Genomic DNA, 24,484 nt, shown 5'->3' with positions numbered 1-24,484 from the left:
GAGAGAGAGAGAGAGGGTAAGGAGATGAGCAAAAATAAAATAAAACAAAAAGCAAAGATGGAGAGAGAAAAAAAGATGATTTGTAAAGAGAATTGGGGAAAGAGAGAGAGAGAGAGAGAGCAAGAAAAATAAAACTTCATAAAAATGGAGAGGGAAAACAAGAGAGAAAGTAGAAATGGATTATGGCACGACAACTTTGCATGCCGCTTCATTGTGAAGCGATGAGAGCATTACCAAGTTGCCATCACATATATAAGGGCATGGTAGCATCAATTAAATTGTCATGTAAAAGCTCTGTAAAGTGCATTCTTGCTTGGGAGTCTTTAGGACCATACATCACATACACGCATACATAGAAGCTTTAAATTGCAAGATAAGCTAGTGCTTATGAATCATGCAACGAATTTACCATGCCCTATGTATATATCAAAGATCACAATGCCTGTGGATTAGACTCCACAACCCAACGTTTTTCAACCTTCCAAAAAACCAGCTTTGGTAATTTTGAAGCTAGCATTGTAACCTATAAAGAGCAACAAGTTAATATACCAGTGGCTTTCATAAGACAGAAGAGAAATAGACACGCAAATGGATCACAAGGACGCTCTTATATGAGATCAGAGATACAAAGACACAGCTAGCGTAGTTCTGGATGGAGTTTCTAGAAACTTGCTTCTGTAGTTGTTGGGAGAGAGATGCTAAGGCTAGTATGTATGGCTTGTGTGATCAGAGCTGTGGTAGCAGCAGCAGCAGCAGCAGCGACAGCTACTTCTTGGAGCTGGAGGGCTTGTTGGCCGCCGGGCCAGAAGCACCGAGGCGCTGGAGCCCCGCGCACAAGCTGCCACGTGGCACCGAGCCTCCGTAGGAGCTCATGAAGGTAGCGGCCCACGATTTGTGCTGGACGCCGGCGCGTCCGAAACCGACCGCGTGAACGGCAGAGGAGGCCGCAGCCTTCCACGCGCCTGCGCCGCGCGCACCAGCTGACCCCGAACCTCCTCCCTGCATCCTCCTCGTGCCTACGCCCGCACCAGCCGACCCCCAACCTCCACCTCCTCCCTTGGAGCTCCCTGGCTTTCCGCCGCCTCCCGCCTTCCCTCGTCCTGCTGATCCCGAACCTCCACCTCCTCCCTTGGAGCTCCCTGGCTTTCCGCCTCCTCCCGCCTTTCCTCGTCCTGCTGATCTCCCCCGTGCCTCTCCTCCTCCTGCAGCTGCCGCTGCCGCTGCCGCTCTTCCCATTGCCATTCGCTGTTTGCTTATGATCCAGTTGCTCCTCCTCCTCCTCCTCGGACTTCTCACTTTTGTAGGTTCCAAAATGCAGGCATCAATGGAGCTCATCGCTAGTTGCTTGCAAAGCTACGGAGCTCCTCGCTTTTGTAGGCTCTCGTGTGTGGAGCGTGCGCTCTACTCTCGACTCGAATATGAGTCATCACAAGTGGTTCGGGCGTATGCTTTACTCTCCAATATCAGTCATCGCAAGGGTAAAGGGGCCAATAAAGCTTGTCAGCTTAATGATCAAGGGGCTAATAAAGTGACTCCCCCCCCCCCCCCTCCCGCCCAAAAAGGAAACAAGGGGCTAATAAAGTGACTCTTCCCCCCTAAAGGAAACACACCCACCCCCATTGAGTGAGTGACAATTTCACAAAGTAGATGTGGCGCTAAAGGGGCTAATGGTGGAATACCTGACTTTACACACACTATTTCCCTAAGTTAAAAAATTTGGGCAGGTCACCTCATGGATAGATATGCCAAGTCACCCACATGATGGAGAAAAAGTAGACATGTGCTATTTTCTCCTTTTTTAAAAAAAATATTTTTAAAAACTATATGTGTTTTTTTGGGGGCACAACATAGCTCACTACTTCCCCTTCCATGTGTCAACTTTTCCCCAAATCTTGGATGGGGAAGAGGTAGTCAACAAGCTTCACTCTTGCATGGTTGTTGAACCACGCAAGACCAATGAGACAACACTCCCTCTACATGTCCGAAAAACTCTCTCTCTCTCTCTCTCTCTCTCTCTCTCTCTCTCTCTCTCTCTCTCTCTTGTTAATGATGATCTCCCCCTATCTCTCTTGCAACGAGTGCAATCACTCTTGAGAGAGACAAACATGGTGTCGACCTTTTAAGCATGCCTTCTGTGGGTGTCTATCGTTTGTTGTTGCCTCATTGTGGCTTGAATAGTTGTCACCCATTTGCTGGGGCTCAACATGATGCCCACCAAGTCAAAGGTGATTGATCAGATGCACAACTGGAACACATGGAAGAATTTTGTCACAACACTCTTGTTGGAAAGGCGTTCCAGTCGAATAACCCCACTTTGATTTAGAGCCCTAGATGCACCTCCCTTGTTTGAAGAGCCTTTGTTAGAAGATATCGAATTGTGGATGGTCTACATTCAAAACAATTAGGTAGAGTTCTCTAATCTTCTTTCATCTAGGCTTAGGACTATTTAGGCATTCACATGCACATGGTCAACAAGATTGGGCTTTGTGTTTCTGCATTGGATGATGAGCGTAACTTGGTACTGAAGGGTTTACATTAGACTCACATGCAGATGCTTGAGATGACTTATTTGCTTTCTGAATATTGGATAATTTGTCATGTAGTCTAGGGGTGATTATCATATGAATGTGTGCATTCTTCCAATCTCAACTCATGGGACAAATTCAACAAATGTGGCCATGTGTGGATTGAAATTTGTGGCAGTTGGTACAAATGACAAAGGCAATGTGAACATCGAAGAGCTTAGGAAAGCTGTTGAAGCCAACAAAGAGAACCTCTTAGCAGTAATGGTGCGTTCAATGGATGAGGCCCACTTGAAATGATTTGCTTATTGCTCCTTATATTATTGGCAATCTCTAGAGGATCATGTTTGTGAGTTTTTATTGAATTTGTTTGGAGTTCATATTGAGTCACCCTACCAAATGGATAGCTTTAATTGCCTGCCATTCTTTTGTCAAACTGTCGATATCTAGCTATGTACTACCCAGAATTCAGTAGAAACTCATTGCATTTATATCCAAATCACATATCCTTTAATGCACAGTGTATATGAGGATGGCATAGATAAGATATGTGACATAATTCATAAGAATGGTATGTAAGTATACATGGATGGGGTAAATATGAATGCTTAGGTATGAAGCCAACATTTCAGTTGTAGTTGGGTCACCTCCATCAGCTACATAATGACAATAAATGGTAACCTGAAGGTGGTTGTGTATGCTGCATCAGGTCACTGTCTAACGAGTCTGGGGCGTATTGGTGCGGATGTATGCCATTTAAAATAGCACAAGACTTTCTACATGCCCCATGGAGGTGGTGGTCCAGGCATGGGTTCCATTGCCGTGAAAAAACATATTGCTCTTTTCTTATCATCTCATCTTGTGGTAAGTGTCTTCTATTGATAACCTTTCAAGTTATTATCTATGTTGTAAAGATAGACTTGCAATGTGAATCTTGTATCCAAATTGACAACTATGTCCTGTGTGTGGGCCAAATCTCATAACTATTAAAAAACTTGAGATTTGCTCTATTGTGTTAAGTGTTAGTTTGAAATGAGAAAATACTAGTTGTACGAGAGTTCTTCATTTCTAGCTTGAGGATAGCACTTCACGAAAGATGGGCATTAGGGGAGTTTTGAGGTCTGAAAATGCCCTGTAAGAGATCCTAGAGAGAGAAAGCAATTTAAGAAATAAAATCATTTTGTAGAATTTTTAAAAGGTTTATATTTTGGCAAGTTAAAATATCAAAATTCGTTAATAAGTCATTGTCGTGATATTCTCGTGGTCACATCAAACCTAGAAATCTAGGTCGCCATAAAGTTGGCAAGGTTGTCATAATGAAGATCTTACCTCTCCTCATTAAAGTGAAAAGTAATATTCAATTTGAATTTTGGTGCATACTCGATTGCCTCTCTCCATCGTTTCTCTCTTGTTTTTTTCTCCTCCTTAGTAGTCTCTTCTTTGTTATCGTTCTTGCTTCTAATCATATCCTTAGCTACGGATCAATCACCCAATGATCTCTGTAACTCAGCTATGGATCAATCATCCAATGATCTATGTAGCTCTCATAAAAGACCTCTCTATCATCTTCATATTGAGTTGGATAGTGAGTATGAACCAATAAGAAAGAGAACAAAATCTATCACGGTTACAAAGTCTATGAAACAAATACTGAGGTTTGAAGGAAAGAAGAATATTGATCTTTGGTTAGATGGAAAGCTATATCCCAAAGATCCTAGCAGAAATAACACTCCTCCTTTCTATAATAGCTCATCATTAATGAGGTTTATTGGTGATGGCTACAATGGATTTTTAGGTTATACACTTAACCTTGTTGTAGAAAAGGATATCCTTGAACTAGAGAATCATATTTTGATGAAACACAATATAGAGTTGTTGCAGAAGCTAGAGGATTGTCAACAAAAAATTCATTCATTGGAAAAGCGTATCAAAGCTTATCAACGAAAGCAAACTTTATTAGGCCTTCGAAATCGACAAAGAGCTCTTAAAAATATTGATAATCTCAAACAAAGAGGAGGAGGCTGTGGTAAAAGAATCCAAACAGCAAGGTATATTTTTTTTCACTTGAAAAATCTTAAATATGGCTTTATTTAAATTACTTGCATTGATTTGTGATGTTAATTTTGCTTAGATCTCTTCTACAACCAAATACAAGTGAAAGAGATTCTTTAAAAGCAGCTCAGTTTTATTATCATCTTCTTCCTTCAATAGTTTCAAAGGATATTTTGGAGAAGAAGAAATTTCAAAAGGCAAAGAAACAATGCTTGGAGTCATTTGTAAAGGATCATTATTTGGATTCTGAGTTAGTACAGAAGACACTGGATAGTATTGGTATCAGTCAAGATGCTTATATGCAACTTTTCTAGCTTTTACAATCAAATATGAAGCAAGGACAGGTACGCAATTGCATACTTCCAAAGCCATTTGTGGTTAGGACTATCAGACAGAGAGTTAATAACAAAGTGATGGGGATTCTAGGTGAGCCTTTTCATATCAAGGCTAGCTTCAAGGGCAAGAAAAAGGAGGTTACATTCAATGAATTTAACAATATTTTCCTTAACTTGCCCACCCTACAATGCTTAATGATCAAATTTTATGACTTGTAGAGGCACAGGGAGTGGCTAGATTTGTGATTAAACTTGATGAAAGTGAGATTCTGAAATGAAAAAAATTGGAGAGAGTCTCTATCACCTTGATGAATAGAGCACTTTCATCAGGTCATTGCAATCACTCAACATCATTTAGTATTCAATCTGAATATAATATCTAGTGGCTAGGAGCATTTGAGGTAGATACTGAAAATTTTGATATATTATATTGGGTTTTTCATCAAACATCAATACCTAATGTTATTCAAAGGCAACAAGCAGGAGAAGAGCTATTTGTTGAAGGATCTGGGAACTACAGGATTGAGTGGCACATAGCCGGTGACCTAAAGACACTCAAATGTATGTATAATGTATCAAAGGGAGCCAACTCGAGATCTCCTTGCTTATACTGCATGTCACCAGCTGCAGAGTTAAACTCAAGCAATTGGAATAGAGCTCCCTCTAGGCACAATAAGGATCCACAATTTAAACTAGTCTTGGACATTCCTTTAGTGAATGCCCATATTTGTACACTTCATGCACTTTGCAGGATAATTGAAAAGCTTGTTCATCTCTATATAGGATTTGCATGGAAGCTGAAGCCGTTATCAACTAGAACAGATGCTATAACAAAGGTTGAAAAAGTTCTCTTTGCAATTGGTTTGCATGGTGGCAATGTTGTTATTGAACCAGATCTTCAGAAGTTTAAGGATGGTAATTGTGTCCCAAAAAAACCATCTATTGGTGGAGTGAAGGCTAGAAGGTTTCTAGGCTTTCATGGGAGACTTGGCAAGATAAACTCGAGAAATGGTGGCTCAACTATTAAATTTAATCAGTGGAAATCCCTACATAATGTAGTTAAGGATCACACTGATAATGGACAAGCTCGGAATAGAAAAGCTAAAGTTTGGGAAACACTACACAAAGTGTTTTTTTATTGTGATAAGACTGAATGGAATGATGATGATCTCAAAGACTTAAAAAACCAATTGAACCTTTTCAAAAAGGCGATGACAGAAGCTTGGGGTGATCAACACTTTACTCACTATATGGTAAGAAGTTTGTATATGTTTGTTTCTTCATTGTCGAACTCATATAATGTTTTTTAATAACTTTCTTTATTTGTTGACTATGCAACATATTCTATACAATCATGCTCCATACTTTATTAAACAATATGGATCTCTATCTATCTGGTCAACCCAAGGTATGGAAAAATCACATTATCAAGCAAGAACAAAATATTTCAGACACACAAGACATGGAGGTGGAAGACACAAAGCCAACAATTTATTAGAGGTCTTTCAATGGTTCTATCGACAAATTTGGCATAAATTCAAGCTTAAAGATACAACCACATCAAGCAATACATCATCTTTAGCAAGGACTATACAAATTGTTACCCAAAGAAGAAAATATAGATATTTAAATTCTTGCGCAAAGCAAAGATTTACAGAATGGTTACAAACCAAACAAAGAGTTGTGAAAAGATGGGTTTCAAGAAACCCTTAATCTTTGGCATCTTCTAGTCTGATTGTGTTGCAGAAGAGTCCTTAGTTTCAGGGACCTCGATAAGGCCTCCAGAGGAGTCCTTAGTTTCAGGCACCTCAATAGGGCCTTTAGAGGAGTCCTTGGTTTCAGGTAGCTCGACAGGGCCTCTAGAGGAATCTTTTGTTTCATCCCACTCAATAAGACCTCTGTATTTCAAAAACTCCTGTTTCCAATAGCCTAGAAGAAGCTTCAAATTCTTACTATCTCCTACATAAGAGAGCAAATAGGAGCCAAGAACTCCAAAATATCCAACTCTAGATCCACTGTATCCAGGCATGAAGCCAAAAACTCTTGTGTCTTCTTCCTTCTCCACTAAAATGATCTTGTCCAAACTTCTGCTGAAAACTTGAGATCCAATTACCTTTGAGATAGCTCTCAAAGCCATCATTGGTAGACTTGGAGAGCTTGACAATCTACTATGATATATTACAATTGTTTGATTGTTTAAGTTTCCAATATAATGGCCAAGGCTTTGATTTTTTCCAAGCTTCATTGGCCTAGAGCCCTTGGCCCTTCCAAGAAAGTTATCCAGATCTTCAATCTCAATCTACACAACAAACCACAACAGTATAAGATATAAGATATTTATCTATAATGCATAATAAAGTCTAACATAAACTCAATGGGTAACTTTGAATTATATTTCATACCTTAGGATGTTTGTCTTCTTCGAGAAGACTATCATCATAAAGATTTATTGAACTCTTGGATTTCTCATCTGATGGAGACTTCAATCTCTCTTCATACCCTACATCATCAATATGAAGTTTCTTCTGGACCTGCAAGAACTCTTCTTCTGTAGGTAGCCCCCCCTTTTCGTATTCTACGATCTGATTAATACATGTATGTAAGGCTATAGAGATGTCTTGGAAATTCTCTCCCTCAACATCAAGACTTGCTAGTGGTTGTTGTTCATAACCTATAAAATTCATGTCATTTTTGCCCCAACCTGCAAGGATTGCTAAACAATAATTTTCTCTAAGATAAAAAAGATGTTGAATATCATTTAGCAACACATATCTCTTCTTGTTGATAAGATAAGTGGGAACACATGCAAGAGGACCTTCTTCATCAACCTGTGCACTTGGCTCGATCTCCTTTTCTTCCACCATTGTGATATTGTCACTCTTGAACAAACCTACATCAAAACCTTGGACAAGTTGATTCTCAATATCTTATTGGAACATCTCCTCCTCTTGGACCTCCTTATCCATACTTGCAATATCCTCTAGCTTTCCCTGTTGGTCTATATCTAGAGAAGAATTTTCCTTGTACTGAAGATACACAATAAATTCAACGTCCTTGTGGATCAGAAGGCATTGGTGTTGATACATGTGGAAAGGGCAACATGTTTCTCTCTTTCTGAATTCCTCATCAATGAGGTTGAACCTGCCTAGCAAAGTTGACCTGGATGTACTGGTGGCTCCCATGACATCACTATAATGAACAAATCCATTGACTTCCAAACCTTGCACATGTCTATCATAAAAATATTTGTACTCCTTAAGTTTATCTTCAAGATCCTTCAATAACTCCTTCAAATCAAAAGGAACATTGAAAATTTCCATGATATAGCTAAACTTGGAAGAATTTCTAGTGGTGTGTAAGAAATCAAAGAGCCTATCATCAGAAGTCTCCATTAGCTCCTCCTCATCCATTCCTTCCAGAGATAGCTTTCTCTTTGTCATCTTGACCAACAAAAGATTTATCCCTGAAAACAAAGCAGAATGGCAACAATGTCCAATAAAACAAGATGGAACCATGGAAAGAGGCCCCGAAATTGCATTTTTCAAGACAAAAAATCAAAAAAGGAGAACTTTTTAATTGACTGGTGAAACGCAAAAACAAGGTGTTCAAGGAAAATGCCGATGAAGAAATTGCGTTTCACCAGACACTACTTGAAGACGAAAATTATTTGAAGATCTCACTGGTGAAACGCGATAGTTAGCAAAATACCACTAACCAGAGACATTATTTTGCGTTTCACCGGTCAAAAGATGCAAAACAAGAAGAGAAACATGAACTATGAATTAATTCTATTAAAACAAAAAAATTTATGATAAAATCCTTTCTAGAAGTGCTATGCTCCTTTTAAAAGATACAAAGCACATAACATCTGTAATTTTCAAGTGTTATTAAAAATTCTTTCTATATTAATCAAGTTGATTTTGTTCAAATACTTGTAATAGCAAAATTGTGTTACCTATCAGAAATTGTTGAACTGCTCTTCAAACAGGAAGTATGGACCTTGAAGGGAAGTCGAAACAAAATTTCGGGAGAAAGGAAAACAATATCGGAGAGAATGGCTTAGAATACGTGCACACGTGTCTCACTTAACACACCGTATCAAATTTCTTAGAAGACGTGCGCACTCCCTTTTTTCGAGAATACGTCCCACGCGTTTTACTTAACACTTCGCCAAGCAATGCATTTACCATCGAAATCCCCCAATAAAGGAAAGCAACGGCTAAATTCATTTCATATTTTTATGGTCATGGAGCACATTTTTGTGGTCATGTAGTAGGGTCTTCGAGCACATTTTCGTGATAATGCTGTGGTTGTGAAGAACGTATTCATGTTTCACCAAACCTATTGACAAAATTGGTTCTAAACGGATTTTTCCTAGCAAAGCGCCAAAGAAGGTATGGTTTTCTGCATCCTCCTTCTCAATGCCTAGGCATCCATTCAATGCATTTTTTTGATACTTTTCCTTAATTTTTTATATTATTATGAGCTTATGAGCACTATAAATGAATTTTTTCCATAGTGTGAGCATTCCTTAATGTTGTGGAGATTTAAGGCAATCCTTCAAACTTTTTCTTTAATGTTGTGGATATTTTAGGTAATTTTAATAGCATTCCTTAGATTAAAGCTTTGTTTTTCTTTGTTTTGTTGATTACTTTGCTATTTATGTATTGTCCGGTGAAACGCGAAAACAACATGCTGCAAGGAGGCCTCTTGTCTGAAACTCGTGTTTCACTGGACACACTGGACAAGAAGTCCAGTGAAATACGAAAACAACATGCTGCAAGGAGGTGCCTTGTCTAAAACTCGTGTTTCATTGGACACACTGGACAAGAAGTCCGTTGAAACGCGAAAACAACATGCTGCACGGAGGCCTCTTGTTTGAAACTCGTGTTTCACTGGACACACTGGACAGGAAGTAACATCTCTTTTTTTGGGCAGATGCCTAGGACTAAAGCAACAGCAAGGAAGGGGAAGATTGATCCTAGGGGTTTAACATCAAAGATTCATGAATCTTCAAAGCCTCCAAAGCTCTCTAGAAAGTCAAAGCCAAAGAGAAAGTTTCCTCAGAATATCAGGTGCCTAAGGGAGATTAGGAAGGCAATAAAGGCTCTTGACAATGCAATTCCAAAGTTGTATTTTCAGAGGCTTGTCAGGGAGATTTGTGATAAATATAGTTTGGATAGTTTCAGATGGACAAGAACAGCCCTTAATTGTATACAAGAAGCCACAGAGGATTTTTTAGTTGAGTTTTTTCAAGAGGCCTATATTTGTGATGCTCATGCTCATAGGCTCACACTCATGGACATGGTAATTCTTAGGAGGCTAAGATATAGATTTTCAAAGGTCCTTGAGCCAATTCCCCTCATTGATGAGAAGACATTTAATATCCTTAATGTGCCCCCAGCTAGGAGAAAGAAAGAAGATTCTGGTCCCAAGGTTGAGGATATCACCCATGAGAGGGATACAAGGCAACATGAAAAAGAGGAGAAAGCTAAAGAGGAACATGCAGATAAATGGAGAGAGTATGGGAGGCAAAGGGCTGAAGAAAGGGAAGCAGAGCAACTAGAGTTCTTTGAAAATGAGCTGGCCACCCTTCTTGAAGTAGCTAATCCAAAAGGATTCAATGTGTTTTGTTTCTTACCTGGTGACTTAGGTAAAAGAACTGAGATTATCTCCTTTGATGCTACATGTGTTCAGATTCTTAAAGATAAAAGAAGAGAAATAAATGTCAGTATTATTCTTGTTGGCCTAAGGTATATCCACCCGTAATTACTTCTACTTTTTGATATTTTTTTAACAATAAGATTTTTCTTGTTTATACTCACTATTTCTATGCCTTTTCTAGGTGTGTAATGCATGAGTTTCCTTTGGATATGCAACAAAAAATTGAGGGTCTTGATCCATCTATCTCATTCTTTATGAGGAACGAGCTTGATACAAGTTTTGTTGAGCAGTGGTTCAATCTGATCGATTTTGATACTTTGGAGCTCCTTATAATTCCATATAATGAAAAGTAAGTGATTCAATATTCTATTAGAGTTTTTGAGATTTTATCATACTAATTTGTTGTGATATGATTGCTTTCAGTTCTCATTGGAGCTTGATTGCAATAGACTGTGTGGATAAGCAATGTTTTTTAATCAACTCTATGAAAGGAAGCCATGGAAATGCTAAATTGTAAGTTATATTATCCAAGGGCTCCTTGATATTTCAAATTTTTTTTTGTAAGTACTCTAAATTTCAATATATTCTATATATAGAGGTGCAAAAAGATTAATTGAAGAGCTAGAGAAAAGACCCCCTATGCCGTCTGATTTACTTGCAACAATGCAATATAGACAAGTTGCGGTAAGTTATTGATTAAAATAATTGAAACATAAGTTTATTCTATGAACTACCATCCGTCCTCTTTATAGTTTTACTTTGTGTTGGTGGTTGCAGTGTCCTCATCGGGACGATAGCCATTCTTGTGGTGGCTGGAGGGTGATTGCAAATGCTAGAAGAATGGTTAACTTTGTTTATCTTAATGATGATAAACATGTAAAGGTAATATGAAAGATGCTAAACTTTAAGATAGATATTCATTGCAAATAGTCCATTGATGATAAAAATATAGTCTATTGTAAGAACAATAATGAACTAAAACTCTTTATTCTATAAATGTTTGACAGTTTTCGAAGGATTGCTATGCATCTGAGCATGTTTGGTATATCAGAGCAAAGCTCTTGAAGTATATAATGGTCAATTGTATACAACCAACAATAGAGATTGGTGGGAATTTGCACCATGAAGGAGATGCGGTGCCTATAACCATGGAAGGTGAAGCCACAACTTCAACACCTTTACCCACACCTTCTATACCCAAGACATCAAAGAAAGGCAAAAGGACTCCTAGAAAGGATAGTTCTCCAAAAAAGAAATAGCTTTGCCATATCGCCTTGTAAGCCTTCATATATAGAAATTTTCCCTTCATCCCTTGTATATCTCATAGAGATGGCAGATAGACATCTGCTACAAAATTTGTACATATATTTTATATTGATAGTAAAGATATCTTTTCTTGAATGTCCTTGCAGTGTATATTATTTTCTCTCCTTTTCGATATCTGCAAAAAATAAATTACAAATGTTTGTCAGTTAGGAAGTGAGATCTTGATATACATCTAAGTAGATATAATATGATGTAAAAACTTACTCGTTTCTTGTCAAGTTGGAATACAAAGGAGCATGGTAGTTCAATGTCTTCATTTTGTAAATCTATCCTCACTTGATGTAGCATACATGATTTTCTGATCTTTAAGATTACAATAATATCCTCGTTGAACCAAATATCAAGATCCACTATAGGATCTTTGCTGAAATCATTAAGATTCTGGTATAAAGCAACTAGACTACTACCAACAAAATGCCATCGACTATAGTAAAAGCTAAGGATAAAATTTTGAGTAGCAATCATATATTTACAAGCTATAGAGTCTTGATCTATCTTACATATAATTTTTCCTTCTGTCCTTGTATCCCATCCTTCATCAACAAATTGTATGATATGATCATATGTTAGTCTCTTCACTGAAAGCATGGTTTTTGTTATTCTTATCTCCATATTAGAGAAGAAATCAATAAATATATTAATAGGCATAAACAAAGTAACTTTGCTTAGCCTACTTGAGATATTAGATTTTAGTGCTTTTTGGATCTCAGAAAATATATTACATCTATAGCCCTCACTAGCTGGACTTGGCAAAGGCTACTCAAAGCTTGAAAAATCTGGCCAAGGAAGGAGGTTTATTGATCCCCATTGGCAACGCCGCATAGGAATAACATAAGAATGGTCATAAAAGAATATTCCATTCTCTGCAAGCTCTATCTTCTTTCTGCCTCTATACATTTCTTCTCCAATTGAACCATGTATAACATCAATAATAGACTCCACTGGTTGCCATTCCTCAAGATTAGAGGGATAGATATCTACAAGACAAACAAATATTATAATGGAAAAACCTAAACCATGTTTAAGAAAGGAAAAACTTTAAGAATCAAATTCTTACAATTTGGTCAATGCATTGGAAGCTTTGAAGATCCAGGTTTCAAACACAGCTCTCTATGCATGAACACATGTTGCACTAGTACCTCTTTGATGCTATTATTATTTGCTCCAAGCTTAAAATCTCGGATTCTGCCCTTCCAAGTAGAGATAAACAAGCTCTCATGTCTTTGCCTTTTTCCACGTTTTGCTTGTTGTATGGTGATCCAACTACCTTTGCTAATGATAGTAGGAATCCATCTTCCATTAGTTTGGAATGAGTTAAAACACTGATATGGATGTGATTTGGGAGCTTGGACGCCTTGTTGAAGGTCGAATTTGTGTATCCATGGTAGAAGAGAGAGAGACATGCACAGAGAGAGAGAGAGAGAGAGAGAGAGAGAGAGAGAGAGAGAGAGAGAGGACTAGGCTACCATAATGGAGGGAAAAACAATAGAGGAATAAAAGAAAGGAGGGAAAAAACTGAGCACCATGCTTTTCACTAATTTGAATTTTGATTATATCAGTCATTATCATTAATCTAGAAACATCATTAAATAAAAGTAGCCGAGACTCTATGCCATTAATGCAAAAGATGTCATAATCACGTATATAAGAGACTAAAAATAGATAATAAAAATACAAATTCATAATATTATTATATTTTTATGTTTTTGTAAAATGATTTTTTAATTTTTTTAAAATAGAAGTTCCATTACAGAGGCTTTGCTCTTATTGGTCTAGAGCACTCTCTCTCCACATCCTAAAAGGCATTTTTGAGACCTCAAAACTCCCCTAATGAAAGGAAAGAAGCATGGACGAAATGTCTAATTGAACTCAAACACCTCTCAGAAACTCGCCTCCTAGCTACCCATGCACTCATATGCGAGAAAGCACGATGCAAAAGCCGGTTTGACAAGCATGTCAAGCAGCATGACTTTGAACAAGGTGACTTAGTGCTCATATACTCCGTTAAGGGGCATAAACAGAAAATGAAGTTTAAAGGTCTAGGGCCCTTCAAGGTTCGTGTCATCAGCCAAACCGGTAATGTCGAACTCGAGACTTTGGAAGGCGAGGACGTAGGCTTCTTCAATGGCAGTCGCATCAAGCAGTATTATTCCCCGACGCACCCATTGCATGAACCACCTATGTTAGAACCACCGCGGCTAGCCACAATCATAGAGATTGATGAGGAAAATGAGGAAACTGTAGAACCTGTCTACCTCTGTATCACAATCACTACCAAGCAAACATGCATTGTCAAGACTTCAATGTCTTAACCCACGATCATTGGACCCATATTGGCAAACCACAACTACAGCCCACTGCCGCCAAACTGAGCCCATATGGGGGGCGATCATACTCACTCCTAGGGAAATGCAAGGCCTTCTGTGTTTTACATACAAGTTCTTCAGCTACTACATCTACATGAACATGAGAGATTTTGGCATTCAACAACTTAGGCAAAGATCTGAATTGTGTGAAAAACATAAGTATATGTATGAACTTTTGTTGGATGGATGCTATAGCTAGGGTGGATATGCATTTTGAATCTCACATGCTTAGTGGAGATGGTGGAGGCCCCAACCTTTGACTCATTCAAACTTCTACCCTTCATTGTATTTTGGGGGACTTTGGGAGCTACTTTGAATGTAAGTGAAGAATTGATGTCATGTCAGATTTGGGTACGTGGCAATTCAACAGTTCAGTTTTAGATTTTAAAACGTACACATGACTACTTAATATTGTAGCTTGATGTTGGCCTATTCATCCACAGATCAAGCTCGTTGAATTGAAGATATGGATGATCAAGCAACATAGAGAGGCTGCTTGCAGGTGAGATTCTTCTCACCAGTACCCTATGCCTTTTTTTGTTGCTAATTACTTTGCAAATCTTCCATTAAAGCAAACAACGGTAGTGAATGTAAATACAAATGGTTGGTAGCTATGCAAGCAAGGACAGACATTAGCTATAACAAATTACACCTTACATTCGATAGAAAATTTGTAGAGTGATTCCAAAAAGGGGTGCTATACAAGCACTAATAGGCTACTATCATGGTGTAGGATAGCATAGTAGATACAAAAAAAGGGATAGTAGGATAGTGTAGTGAAGCTATATGTGTTGCTAGTGATGGCTATCAAGGAAGTGATATATAATGTGTCAAGCTATCAGTGGCATGTTGTGCTCGTGTTTGTCAGAGCTTCTCTAGACGTGGCCCTTGTGCCATCCGATGGTGAGAGCCATCAATGTGCATTTGCAAAGTGTTCTCATCAAAACCTCCTGCACCCTCCCATAAGATTGCTCGAAGTCATGTCTCAACTACTAGTTCTTTAGCTTCCCATGCCCTTCTTGCAAGCTTTGCATGTCATTTTGCCTCTCTTTGTTGTTTGCATAGCTCTGTTGTCTACTACGAAATTATCTTTCCTCTTGTGCTCCTTCTCAATCCTTATCTCCTCCTTGGCCTTGGCAATCTCTTCTTGTTTCGCACACTTTGCCTTTAAGCTCTCAAAGTATTGGTCTGATGTCAAAATAATGCTGTTGGTATAATCCACAAATGCCTCCCTAGGACTAAAACCTCTATTGGCATCATCAAAAGGACTTGGGACTACAAGTTGCATAGGCTCAACAAGATTAGGCAATGCTTCGTTGATCCCCAATGATGTCAAGGCCTCTATGACCTGATCTTTTGCAAACTCTTCCATTGGTGTAGTGGGAACTTGTGGTGCAAGTTCTTCCGTCACCCCTTCATCACTTCCAATGACATTCATGTGTTGAGATGGCATCCCATTGAATTGTAGAGTAGTTGGATTAAGTGGCCATATCTCGGCAGCCCTAAAACAAACTATGATATTGCTTTCTCTACATGAAAGTTGGAATGCCTAAGTCACCCTTAGATGCTTGAATGCTTTGTGTCTGATACTGCTAAACTACACTTTCTTTATGAAAATTGATCTTCAATGATTCAAACATTGACACATCCAAAGGTCAAAGCTTATGAGACATGTGGGATGGAAATGTTATGATGTCTATACTCCATGAAGTTACAAGTAGCCTTCTCAACAACTGAAATAGAAACATGGCTGCCATGACCATCAAGAATAACCAAGTGCTTGCTTGCAAAGCCCATGGACTCATCAATACATTTATGGAAATGATCCAACCATGCATGGAACAACTCCCTTATCATCCAAGATTTCCTTTGCATGGCCATGGCAACTCCCTCTTCACAATCTTAGGTATAATGGCCACCAACACTTTTTCCTTTGAAGATGTAGTATCTAGGAATTGCATTGCCAGTAGCATTAACACAACATAAAACTATCATCCACTCCCTAGAGTTTGTGGTCATCCCATATACAACTCTCATGCCTTTTTGTGCAAGCACTCTCATGCCTTTATCTTTGGAGCCTTGGAATCTTTTCTCATCAGCATTCCAAATGTCGCTCGGTGAGTAATTGTGTTGCTCATAAAGGGTCTTCAAGTTCTCATGGAAAGTCTTTATTATTTTTGGTCAAAAATTAATGACGCTAGACTACTCCAAGGGTCCACTGACTTGAAACACCAAATCAGGATGCCGCTTGCAAAAGCATTCCCACCAACTCTTCCTAGGAATAGACTTGACTAAATATTGTATGCCTAGTTTGACATATTTTAGTGACCTTCAGCTTCATGTCAAGCACAGATACTCAATGGCATACATTAGAGCTATTTGGAGGTCAAAAGGAGGGCCTTGTAAGAAAATGGGTATTTGCATCATTATCTCTCTAGAAAAATACCGAAATCTTCATTTAACTAGCCACCTGAGAAAGTTAGTAACACCTTTTGTGGATAACGATGGCCCACACTGATGACTAGAAAATTTAAAGTCAGGAATCTTTAGGGAGTAAGAGCACTGTAAACTTTCAATGCCATATACTATGCCACCCCTCTACATTCAATGATCTATAGTTGGGAAAGTCCCACTTGACCTCTTTGCCCTACCCTCCACTAAACCCCTCTAATCCCTCCCGCCCTCCTGGCAATGGTGGTCTACTGAGATTTTCCCTCTGTTGGTAATAGAAGTCTACTGGGCTGTTGTTACCTCTATTAGCAATGGCGGACTCCCATGTCCATGTTGACAATGCCAAGTACCATCTTCATATTGACCTTGAACCTAGTTACGCTCCAGTGCAAAAACGTCGTGGTGGCAGCTTTGTATTAGCAAATGAAAGGAATGCTCTAAGATGTTCTGGAGCCAAGAATGTGGATATATGGTGTGATGGATCTATTCACCCACATGATCAAACTTGTAGTCAACCAACTTTCTCAAGCCCAACCTCACTTCTCAGGTTTGTTGGAGATGGACAGGAAGGTTTGTTGGGCTACTGCAAATCAATTTCAGTAACCCCTACAGTTGAGAAAGAGATGTTCCAGGTTCAAAATACCCATCTTTGTCACCTTAGAGACCTTTGCAAGTTGCAAGAAGAAAAGCTCAAGCACCAGGAACAGGAGATCAACAAGCTAGAAAAGCAAGTTGAACAATACAGAATGAAGAAAACATCTATTGGTGGACCTCGGCAAAGGAAAAGAAAGTTGTGAAATGTAGAGGATCTTAAGGTTGGTTTAGGAGGACTCAAGAAAAGGATCAAAGCAATCAGGTAAGCATTCTGATTCTATGTACTCTCTTGCTCCTATGTGCCCTCTGATTTCTATGTGCCTTCTTCCCTCTGGCTCCTCCATACATTAACACTGGGGTTCTACATGCAGGGTTGTATTGCAGCCTGACAAGGAGAATATCAACCCAAATAGCAACCCAGCAATGTAGATGAAACCTCCGATTAGCTCGAAGGTTGCAAAGGAACTACCGCAAGAGAAGAAATTTAAGGTTGTGCAGAGGGAGGTGGTGGATCAGTTTATTACCAAAAACACCATATCCATTGAGAATGTACAGAGCACTATGGATGAGAGTGGTATTAATCGAAAAGGATATGCCTTCTTACATAAGACTGTCAAGTCTGCATTCAAAGCTAAAGGAATCACTCCAAAACTTCTACCAACCACTACAGATGTTTGGAAGCTTCGGAAGAGACTTAACGAGAAGTAAAACAACTATGTTGGATCCCCGTACCACATTACAAATGAATACAAAGGGAAATGAGGCACTGTCAAATATGATGAACACAACAACATCTTCATGGAGTTGGAGCTTTTTCAGAGAAGGATGATTGAGTTTTACAATATCACACATGCTGAAACAAACGGTGTTCTCAACTTTGTTCTGAAGATGGACGAGTGTGAGATCCTGAATGATAAGAAGATGGAAAGAGTAGCCATAACATTGATGGATAGAGCAATGGGAAAATTGCCCAAGGATGATCCACTGTACTTCTCAGTACAATCAGAAATGAATCTATGGTGGCTCGGTTGCTTTCTTGTATGTACTACCAGGTCATTTTCTTGTGAATATAGTGTGGTTTATACACTCAATCTAATAAACGTATTATTTTGATTTGGTGTAGGTTTTAACCGAGGACCATGATGTCTTGGAATGGGTCTTCTGACAAACTCCCAGTCCTGATCTTATTAGTGGGCAGATGCGAGGGCAAAGGACTCTTACTGTTGGAGACAGAGGCACCTTTCAAGTCGTTTGGCACCTGGCCTTTGATTTAAAGACAGTAAAATGCTTATACAATTGCAATTGAGGAGCCTTGACCTTACCATGCCTGTACTGCATGGAGCCTACAAAAACCCTTGATCACAGGTGGTGGACAAAGCCACCCGACCGACAATTACTCGATAAGAGCTTCCGACATGTTTTTGATATACCATTGACAAATGTGCACATTTGTACTATGCATGCTCTGTGTCGTGTCATAGAGAAACTAATCAACCTATACATTGGGTTTGTATGGAAAATTAGAAATCAGTCTGAACACCATGATGGCATTGCTGCTATTGAAAAGGTATTATCCAGTATGTAGCTTCATGGAGGAAATGTTCAAATTGAGCAAGACCAGAAGCTCTCCACCAATGAAAAAGATCTTCCTAGAAAGGTTTCTATAGGTGGAGTGAAGGCAAGGCAATTCCTATCGAGACCACTCAACAACACAATTAAAAAGCGTGCATCCAACCATGTCAGCAGGATAGAGTACGAGCAATGGAGGAAACTACACATTGCAGTTAAGGACCATGAGGCTGCATCCAAAAATGCAAAGGCGGAGGTATGGCATGAAGTGGACAACATCTTCAAGATGTGTGACAAGGAGTCCTGGTCGACTCTGGACATCAAGGTTTTTCAAACACACCTTCAACAATTCAAAAAATAGTTTACCGCAGCCTGGACAGAAAACAACATAACACATTACATGGTAAGCTTCAAAATCTGGCCTACATCATTTTGCATCTCAGGATATAATTCTAAAACATATGATATTGTTGTATGTCAGCACATCATCTATAATCATCTACCATTCTTCATTCAAAAGTACGAAAGGAAAGGCAGTTCCTATCGAGACCAATCAACAGCACAATTAAAAAGCGTGCATCCAACCACGTCAACAGGATAGAGTAAGAGCAATGGAGGAAACTACACATTGCAGTTAAGGACCATGAGGTTGCATCTAGAAATGCAAAGGTGGAGGTATGGCATGCAGTGGACAACATCTTCAAGATGTGCGACAAGGAGTCTTGGTCGACTCTAGACATCAAGGTTTTTCAAACACACCTTCAACAATTCAAAAAATAGTTTACCGTAGCCTGGACGGAAAACAACATAACACATTACATGGTAAGCTTCAAAATCTGGCCTACATCATTTTGCGTCTTAGGATATAATTCTAAAACATATGATATTGTTGTATGTCAGCACATCATCTATAACCATCTACCATTGTCATAAAGGAAATAGCCTTTGTGAACTCTTCCAATGGTTCTACAGACGAATAATGCAATAGATTCACAAAGAAGAGACTCTACGTTCATCAAAGATTGTGCAGGCTTTGAGGGAAGTTCAATTAAAAAGGGAGAAGAAGATTCAAGCATTCAAAAACTCAAATGCTCTTCAATCACAACAAAGATGCAGACATGAACACCACTTTATTAACCATCGATAGGTGAAGGAACTGTAGTTAGATGCAGTGAACACATTGTAACCAAAAAGCCACTTACAAAGCAATGGACTGTATTAACAATGTGTAATGAAATGTTGCGGAATACATCATACATCTTTTTGCCCCTCAGTTGGTCTATATTCTAGTAAAAGTTGATCTTGTTTTCTCTTGAGTCATATTAACTGGTTCTTTCCATAGGGTTCCAGCTGCTCACTGTCTTCTATTCCTAATGCTAATGAAAGCCCTACATAGGCACTAAAATAGCCCCTTATTGAGCATCGGGATGCAGGCTGGTAGCCAAAGACATCCAGGGCTGTGAACTTCTCTACCAAAATTACCTTCTCGTAGGTGCTAGGGATAGGCTGTCCACCGAGAAACCGGGAGAGTCTTTTGAAGAAAAATGTGGCCACAACACCTTCATCACTGAGGTTGTTGTGGTGCACTAAAACCTTCGATTTTGCAAGCCCCTTCAGGTAGTGCCTTAGAGCTGCATTGCGTCCATGGAACTCTCTTCTGTGCCTGATTAGAAACTCATCTACTTCTCCCAACAACCTCTGCAATAAACCAAATAGACCAAATCCGAATTACAATGAGAAGAATAAGAACCTCCACCATAATCTAAGAAAAGCAAATGATGAAAGCAAAGTAAATGTCACCTCCAGTTTCTCGTCATAGAGGAAGGTTTTCTCATTCTGAAGGTTCACACTACACATGCTCTCCCCTTGACGTTCCTCCAGGAAATGAGCAGTGCTTTCCTGCAACTTGTCATAGCCCATAACTTCCTGAAACTGCATGAACTCCCGCTCACTTGGCACTCTACCTTTTCCTTGTCTTCTTTCACCCTGTTGAACCACAAAAGGAGGCACTGACCTGCATCAAAATTCTCCTCTAGTGACAGGTCTTCCATATCATCGTTGGAAATGAACCCATCCTCCTCCTCTGCGCTCCTTGCAATTGCTGCAAGCATGAAGTCTTCCCTGATAGAGAACACCTTCTAGATGTCGCTGAGCAATAGATACTACTTTCCCTCAATTTGAAACTCAGGAAGAGTAGGTAGTTGAGCGAAGTGTCAACAACACCAACTTCCCCTGTGTACTGTGGAACCTTTGAAACTTTATTCTTGATATCTTTGAGACTTATTGCCTTGGTCTCATTCTCTTCCTCAGTAGGCGAGAACTCTTTCTCCACTTCGACTCCTTCAATGTCTCCTTCCACATCAGGGCCCTCATCCTCTGTCTCCTCTTCTAGCTCATACAACAACTCAACATTTGTATTGGGTAGATTCTTGTATAGACAATGCAAGTATAGGATGAACCCCATCTCCACTGACACAAGCTTGCAGTCCTTCTTGTGCATTGGATACCAAAACGGCCTATAAGGGCCCATCAGAAGGAGATAACGTTTATACAGGATGTTGTTCTGCTTCTTGTCCTTTGTGCAATTAAGGAGATGAACAGAGTCCCTCTGATCTGATGTCACCCGTCCTTTCTCTACATGGGTTTCAAAATCATTGAATTCAGTAGTGTAATATTCCATGTTCTCTCTGATGATTTCCTGATACGGCATGGTTGTGTTGAATATATTTACTAAATCGGGATAATACTCCGATGCTCCCGCTTCATTGACGAAGTCTATTGAAACCGCTTCACAATCTGCTGGTGTGGGGACTATAGACTTTTTCTTGCTTGTTGTTTTTTTGGGAGCGAGCTCTTGCTCTGGTTGGGACATTGAGAAGTCCACCTTTCGTTTGAGGGACAGTCCCTTGTCTTCTGTTCTAAAAGGCAGACAAGACTTGAAACAGCACTAGCTTCACACAGAGTGGAGGTTGAATATTCATGAAAACCTGTCACAACGTGAGTTTGCCAGTAGTGTGAGTTTCCAGTGAGAGGTGATACCTCCACAGTAGGCATCAGTGCTTGTAAAGGTTGAGCATACTCTATGACACGGGCAGAGTCTCCCTCCTCCTCAAATGAACTTGCTGGTGATGGTGCTGAGAAATCCACTACACGCTTTTTTGATGAATGTGCACAGCGACCGCTTGGCTTCCCTTTGCAGACACCTGAACCCTCCCCTCTTGGCAAAGCTCAGGGTTAAGAAAATATGGCCTCTTCCCACGTCCTCCTAAACCTGCAAGAACATAATTTCACGTTTGAAGCGTATACAGAAACAGAAAAGATTCCAAGACCCTTATGGACTCGAAAGTGCACGGCTCGTTTAACCAGACATAAACTATGGTCAAAATTCTCAGTGCCTTGACGTGCATAAGCGCATTTGTAGTCTTGATACGGTCATATGCGTGTCAAAGAGCAGGAGATTATGACTCCTATTGATCTGTGCGCGGGACGCCAGGTTTGAAAAAGGGGTCAAAATTTTGTGTGCTTTGACACGTATACATTTTTTTGACATTGTCACAATAGCCATTACGCGTCAAAGCACACAAATACTATTAAACAAATAATTTGGTATCAGAACCAGAGAACGACCACCTACCTTCTTGAGACATCTTTCTCGCTAATGATCCGGTCCACCAAGCTGATGATTGCAGCAAATTCCCTCCAATGCAGCTCTGATGAAGACTCTCTCTCTCTCTCTCTCTCTATTTGAAACACACGCCCTCTCTCTCTTTCTTTCTCTCTCTCTCTCTCTCTCTCTCTCTCTCTCTGTGTGTCGCACACAAATGCTTGCGCGCACACACACACAAACGCTTGTGCGCACACACAAACAAAGACACACACAGGAGGTCTCCCTCTCTCCCTTTCTCTCTCTATCTCTTTGTCAAAGGCATGCACTCTCTTTCTCTCTTTGTCTCTCTCAAATGCTTGCTCTCTCCAGGAAGAAAATAAAAAGGAGGAGGTAGTCCGGGTTCAGGAGACCTTAGAGGAGGAGAGGGTCAGGAACGCGCATAGATTGAATGTGCATATTACCGGGCTCCCCGAAGGGGCCTCTCCGGAGGAGGACGCACGCGGGCTATGCACCCGACTAGGGTACACGAGCATGCCCTTTACTCAAGCATGGCGTGCAGGACGAGATACTACCAGGGTCAGAGCTCTGATATTACATATGAGCACACCGGAGGACAGAGTCACTTTCTTTCGGAAGTGGATTTCGCTCCGAGGGATGACTGGGGCTCCCATCTTCATGGATGAGGACCTGACTCAGATGCAGATTGCACACATACGAGCATGCATGCCACAGATACTCCAAGCACGTAGAGAAGGCCGTAAGGCCTTCTATCGAGATGGCCGGATTTTTATAGATGGACGCCCCACCAAATAGGGGGCGTGGCCTATGAGATGGGGCAGAGGACTGTACAGGAGACCTCGATACGTGTGGCAGTTTGGAACTGCAACGGCTCCCTATGGTCACGACCGGACAGACTTGAGGAGATTTTACCTGACCATGATGTTATATGCCTCATAGAGACACATGAGAGCCCAGAGAGAGGGCTCCCACACATTACAGGATTTGAGTGGGTATCTGCATACCGGGCTACTACTAGGCAGAGCACATCTAGGGGCTCAGGAGGGGTGGCAGTTCTATTCCGTCAGGGGATATAGAGACATATCCAGTTAGTGAGACGAGATGAGGAGGCCAGTTACATATGGATCAGAGTGCAGATATCAGATGAGAGATGGATCTATATGGCAGTATGCTACTTTTCACCACGAGGGTCCAGATATGCTACTACGCAGGGTGATATTCAGGCCAGAGATTCCCCCTCCCCTTATTCACAGCTCTCAGAGGACATTATTCTGTATTCTAGTTTGGGTGAGGTCTTCCTTATGGGGGACTTCAACGGGTGCACACAGAGCTGACAATGTGAGAGTTTTGATATGGAGCAGCCAGAGATCATGAGAGCATTAGACCCTGAGGAGTTGGGGATCAGTAGGGAGTCAGCAGATACTGGGCCAGACACCACAGGGTATGGAGGGCATTTACTTGAGCTTGGTAGTAGACATCATCTTGTTATTTATAACGGGATGGCACGATGGCCATATTCAGGAGGTCTTACATGCTTCCCACATGGGGGGGGCGAGAGTATTGTAGATTATCTGCTCAGACCGATCGATGGGATGCATACTATCGAGTCCTTCAGCCTTGGGAGACTTCCACTCGGTGCCGATCACACCTTTCTCAGTTTCTCACTCCTCACCTCATTACCATCACCACCTGTAGATATCATACCCCACATGCATACTACCATACACTTCACTCATGAGCTCTCACATGTTTACTCATAGCATCTGGAGGAGCACATCACGTCACTTGATCCATACGCACCCCTTGATACACTGACCACTAATATCACACGCATTCTGCATGATTCTGCTACACTCAGTTTTCCACATCACACATACACGCACCCCCCTCGGACTGGTACCATGCCACAGAATAGGTGGTATGATGATGAGTGCAGAGATCTACGTCGACAGCTACACGATTTGGAGGCCAGAGGAGAGA

The 24,484-nt window shown here is 40.3% G+C and overlaps 2 pseudogenes; one reads left to right on the top strand and one right to left on the bottom strand.

Annotated features, from left to right (window-relative positions):
* Positions 1-15,794: 15,794 nt before the first annotated feature.
* Positions 15,795-16,440, bottom strand: LOC148034410 (MFS-type transporter clz9-like; annotated as a pseudogene).
* A 1,668-nt stretch (positions 16,441-18,108) lies between these two features.
* LOC148034409 (uncharacterized) lies at positions 18,109-19,240 on the top strand (annotated as a pseudogene).
* Positions 19,241-24,484: the final 5,244 nt, after the last annotated feature.

This window comes from Lygodium microphyllum, chromosome 6 (genome assembly GCF_053477565.2).
Source record: "Lygodium microphyllum isolate KBCC chromosome 6, Lygodium_microphyllum_v1.1.10, whole genome shotgun sequence".
Classification (NCBI taxonomy): domain Eukaryota; kingdom Viridiplantae; phylum Streptophyta; class Polypodiopsida; order Schizaeales; family Lygodiaceae; genus Lygodium; species Lygodium microphyllum.
The sequence above is the reverse complement of the archived record's forward strand: the minus strand, read 5'-3'. Positions and strand labels throughout refer to the sequence as shown.